This window comes from Frankliniella occidentalis, unplaced genomic scaffold, assembly GCF_000697945.3.
Source record: "Frankliniella occidentalis isolate FOCC.00 unplaced genomic scaffold, Focc_3.1 Scaffold3, whole genome shotgun sequence".
Lineage (NCBI taxonomy): Eukaryota > Metazoa > Arthropoda > Insecta > Thysanoptera > Thripidae > Frankliniella > Frankliniella occidentalis.
In genome coordinates, this window is record NW_026267133.1 from 1,055,241 (window position 1) to 1,060,800 (window position 5,560).

The following is a 5,560-nucleotide window of genomic DNA, read 5'->3' on the forward strand; positions in this document are numbered from 1 at the left end:
TGCCCCGCCCCGCTCTCGCAACTCAACTCAGCGACGTTCGCCCTTCTGATAAGAGTTTGTGGGACAAGTTAAATGTATGGAAATAGAGAGAATGAATTCCCCCGTCTGGGCTAGTTGTGTATTTGAACAGGTCACACTGTCAGCAGGTACGCTGAACTGAGTCAATTAGTTCTAGGACCCCGCGGGTAGTGCAAGTTTTACGAGGAAAATATGTTTATTATTTAAACACAATCAGTATGAATTTTGGGTGATCCATCGACGTCGTTCCTTCTTCTATGGTTACCGCTCGGGATGCAGTAGTGCGAGCGGCATTGCTTATCGTCGTTCACCGAGGCGCCAAAAAAGAATGCATAAAAACAGGAAAAAATACTCTAGAAATTTGCGCTAAAAGTTCGATTGTGACTAAAAGATCCAAATCCAGTTGTGTACCCCCCAAAATTTGTATTGTGACACCTTATATTTTTCTAGTTGTCCCTCGTCTACTATACAATGTTTGTTGCAGGCTTTCATTTTTCTGGGTGATTATTCTAACCAAAGTAACACGAGTCACGGTTGTTTTTTAAATGTGACCTCATAGTTCTTGAATATAACAAGTGTGATGGTGTATTATTTATATGCCATGCATCTGGCGCTCCCGTGGTCCACCTTTTTTAGTTCACAGTACGAGGTGTTGCTACCTGCAGTGGAGTCGCCTGTTCCGCTCACAGCCAGCAGGCGATATGGTATTGGCTGCTCTACATTTCGTACCGCTGGGGGGCCGCGAGTGGGAGGGGGGAGGGGGGGCAGGTGCCTAGGACGCGTGTGTGGGTAGTTAGTTATCGGAGGACTTTGATACCTCCGTCCGGGAAGTATTAATTGCACAATGGTAGCGTACCGCTGGTGCTGTACGGTCATATCATCCCGTATCGGTACGAGTGGCACAGTGTGTTATCAGGATGAAAAGGCCGAGATAAGTTTCGAGTCACTGTCATAGTGCATTCCGCCTCGTCCCCGCTCGTTCTGCGCCCTGCTGTCGCCAAGTGACCGAAAAAAGTGTTCGTCCGAAAACTGACCGATACTGCCGAGGACTAGGACCCGCAGCCCTGCGTTTGTCATTAGGTCAGACTGCGTCTTCCGGTGCTGGAGGCCTTTGTTGTTGTTGTGTTTTGTGACGTCCGTGAGGTAGGAAGTGAGAACATTCATGCGTCGCTGCGTTTTGTATTCTAATGTGCGAAGCCCAAAGCCTTTCAGACCACCATGTGCGCGTGGTTTGAGTGCGTTTCTGCTGTGCGGCTGGAAAAGTTCATCAAGGGATGTGACAACGCGGATAAATGTGTTTATCTCGTGAACTAAAAGAGAAATAATAAAAAGTAAAAAGTTGTCGATGCGCTGCACATGCCCCTTTGGCGTGTCGCGCCGAGCTCGGCGTCTCGCGGCGTGAAGCGCTGCGGAGCGAGAGCAAGGGTGTTTTCATAAACACTCGATGATTGCTGGATGGCGCGTCCGATCCAACGCGATTGGATTCGATTCGGTTCGCCCCGTGGAGCGTATGGCGAGGGGAGCAGCGGGGAGACCCTCCAGGGGGGAACGCCACGCCGCGCCGCGCCGGGGGAGCGTTTCGGAAAGCTCAAGTGTCGCGCCGCGCTTGACAAATTTGACGTGTCGCTCCGCGCCGCGAGTTTGTCATTCAGTACCTGCCGGCTGCTGCCTGCACATTGACGACCGCTGACCCCTGCCGGGGGCACGCGCGCGTCGCAGCACGGGAGATTTCGGGGTTGCTGACGCAGGTCCCTTTCAGAGGGAATGGGGGGGACGAGGGGAGTGGCGGGGAAGGTCCTTCTGAAATTGAATCAAAAATTACCTGATCGACATCAAATTTTGTATACGATTTTTTCGCGTTTTATCTCTTTTCTTTCTTTACTGTCCTTATTCTTTATTCGGAGAAAAGTTTAACCATTGAGTGAGCCAGTAATAGTAATAGTCGCAGTGATAGTCCAAGACGTGGAAAAAGGTTGACCTTTCTTTGTAAGTATTCCTGTGTATTTCGCTCTTATCAAAACATTACGACCGACTTACACAAATTCGTCAGATTTGCACTATGACGAATACGATTCATGTAGTTTGCGTTGTTTTGTTTCGTAATTTGCTCGATTATGCTTGTGAGGATGCGAAGGATCATTATTAGTTCTTTGTGAGCTTTTGGAGCTGATAATCAACTCAGCAGTTTAGAAGCTTCTAAAGCCTTGAATTTTATTGACCTCACCCCGATTATGTCCCAGTCGACCGCGGGAAGTACACTGGTCTGTCCGTCCATAATGATGCGCGAGGAGTTTTGCCTTGGATTGCCTATGACTCGGCGATGTTGTCCACCCTTCTAGTAATATGTAGAGAGGTGCGGTCCCGATTTGAGAAAGTCCTCCCCCTCACCCCAGCCCTCCCGGACACCAAACGGTCCTCTCTCGTCGACCCCCGAGGCGCGGCCCCCGGCAGGCTGGGCGCGGGGCGAGAGTCGGACTTGGAGAGCTCGCGCGGCGGGGAGGCTGGGGAGGGGTTGAGAGGGGCGGGTCCGCGGCTCGCCAGGGGGCGGGGCCGGCCGGGGCAGTGTTATTAGTTTTGGCTTATTAGTTTTGGCGTCGCGGTGCGGGCGTGGCGGAGCGGGGCGGGGCGACAGGCTTGGAATCAGAATTCGTGCGCTACTCAATCATACATACATAGTCGCATTGACTTCACAACTTGCTGCTGCTGCCCCCTCCCCCCCCCGGCCTTCGGCCCGCTCCCTAACCCCTGTCGGCCGTTGCAGCCCGCTGTCTTGCCATCTTGGCGCCACCTGCCGGCGTCCGCCGGTACTCGCTGCTGGTACCTGCCCAGTAGCGCCGGGGCTGCGCCGGGCAGCACCCACCTGTACCCGGCGGTATCCCATTCAGTTTGATAAGGTGTACCGTGTCCTTGCCGGGCCAGCTCCTCCCCTCGCTCCCTTCCGTTATCCTCGCCACATCCCGTCCCGTCACGCCCTGCCACGCCACGCCGCATTCAAGGAGGTCGGTGTGGTGATTAAAATGCCGTTCAATGTGGAAAAGTAAAGGCAGGCTCTGTTATCTCTAGGTGAGCTCGTGAGCTTATCATACGGACTGTGGTTTGTGGAAGTGGGTACATAACGGACAGACTCGCAAACAACGCCATCGGCCTCGTATGTTGGGCCGGTCATCAATATTGGATCCAAAGAAGTACCTCAAGTACTTCACTTGAACTGCATTTCTGTTTTGAATACCCAAGGCACGTGCCTTGTTCAAGACCAGACTGCTGCAATGAAAGAGTTAAACCAACTGTTTTTTACTCTGAAGTTTTTTAACTACAATTTGTCCACTTACAATTTTTTTAGTGCGCGCGCACTTGAAAGTGATCGGCTTGGTTGTTCGGGAATTTTCTCACTGATGCATGGCTAAAACAGACATGTATCGCTCTTGTCTTGTAACAGTGGGAATGTTCTACTCTTGGCGCGTTTTTACCGTTACTCGAGTAAAAATGTGCGTTGTACTCTTGCAACAGTGGGATCCGACATTTCGTTCTGCACTTGTAACAGTATTATTGCATGTATACAGGGATAATGCACGACGCACGACCACCAAGTTGAACACTTTCAAGTGCAAAACTAACCGCAAGTTGTGGGCCTTCAAGTGCACAACCTGCAGTTGAACACACTCACTGAACGTTCAGTGCCCAGGCCAAAAGTTTTTCGACGCACTTTAGGGTTAAGCTCCTGGGGCTAAAGGCGTCTAGTGCGCTGGCTTTGGTGCCAGGCGCTAAATAGAACAAGCATTGACGCTAAAGAATCATGCTCAGGCATTAAAAGAATCTTTTTCCGGAACGTTAACTGGATACGATATCACAAGGACGATACTTTTTTGCTCCTATTTTGGATTTTGCCAAAACTGGAATGAGAAAATTAAAAAGATGAGTTATTGATATTAGGTGGAATGACTTCTTACACTTTTCGTACAAGAAGTTTCATTTCAAAAATCGGACCCGAATTATCAGATGGCGGCTAGTGGCGACGTATTACTATAGCATGCGCCACTAATATGAACTGCCCTAGAACCTAACCCTTTGAGCGCCCGGGGCATCCAGCGAGATGCAAGTAAGGCATTTCGATAGTGGTGCCATCTAGCGCCTGGCTCTGAACCCCTTTATTGCTACACCTTTTATTGCTACAACTTTTTCTCAGTGCTCTTGAAAGGGTATTGAAGACACTCTTTATCAGTGTAGGTTTGTGTGTGCCGTCCCGTGCCTCCTAATTTCTCTCCTGAGCCACGACTGCCCTCCCTCCCCCCTTTGAACACACAGTGCGCTTGTGCTGCTTAGTTATTGAGCGGGGCATAACATAACCGATACGGTGCGGTTTGGACAGACATCAATATTCCCTCGACACGACCGACACTGACGCGATTACGGCTCGACCTCCCGCTGTATATGTCAAGACGTAGGCGGAGCGGTGCGGAGCGGCAAGCGAGCGGCGCAAGGGCCTCCAGCGGCAATGGAGGGTAATTTGGTGCGCGATCGAGCAGCCTGTCCGCTGCATCGTGCGGTCAGCAGCACAGCTCTCTAGAGATCTCACTACTATTGTTGTAGAAAAACTGAATTTCCGGAGAAGACTGTTTGGGTTTAATCTTGATGATTTTGCATTTTTTTAAATGGCAGCATCCTTATTGCAGATGAAATAGGTGGATTTGTGAATTTTCCTCCTCGCATGCACAGGTGGTTTATTGGGTCTGTCATATAGTGTCTGTCAAACAGGCAACCCCGCGCCTCAGGTGTGTGACTGACCTAAGGCAGGCATAATTGCAACCCACCACCATGTAAACTGGTTGGCGTCTTTTAACGCCAAAATATCGACGTCCTATATGACGAACGCCAAATATTGGCGTTCAAAGACGCTAAATGTCCGAAGGACGCCAACTTTTGGCGTTCAAAGATGCCAATAGTTGACATTCTCAGAAGAAGAACGCCAATTTTTAGCGTCCTTTGGAGGACCCCAATATTTTGCAGGCGTTAAAAGACGCGCCAACCAGTTAGTGACGTACCACGCAGGTGTTTTCGTGGAAATTTTCTTCCTCTTTTCTGACAGCACCGGTACTGGTATTAGATAGCACCACCTTTGCCTTTTCAGTCTGCTACATCTGTTTGCTTGGTGGTTTTAAGACAGTGAACTGGGCGAGGCGTGGCGCTGGCATGGCGCGCCGGTCTGTGCAGTGCATTCTGCACTGAGTGTTTGCAATCAATCTGCGATTGGGATGGGACTGAATTGAATTGGTTTGAAACGTATTGCACGGAGGGACGCTCCTTACCCCTCCGCCCCCCTCCCGCTCCTTGCGGCCGAGGCGGGTCGGCGGGGTCGCGGGATTGGCGGTCAGACTCGGCGCGCCCCGGGCGTGCCCCCAGCCCCCGGAGGCAACCGGAGGGGTCTGCATGGAGTCCGCATGGGGTCTGCTCGGCACGGACCTCGTCTCGCCCCAATGGGCACTCTGGTGGGCCGATATATGCGGACACTGCTAGGCCACCGCAAGGAAGACCTTCCCCCTCCCCC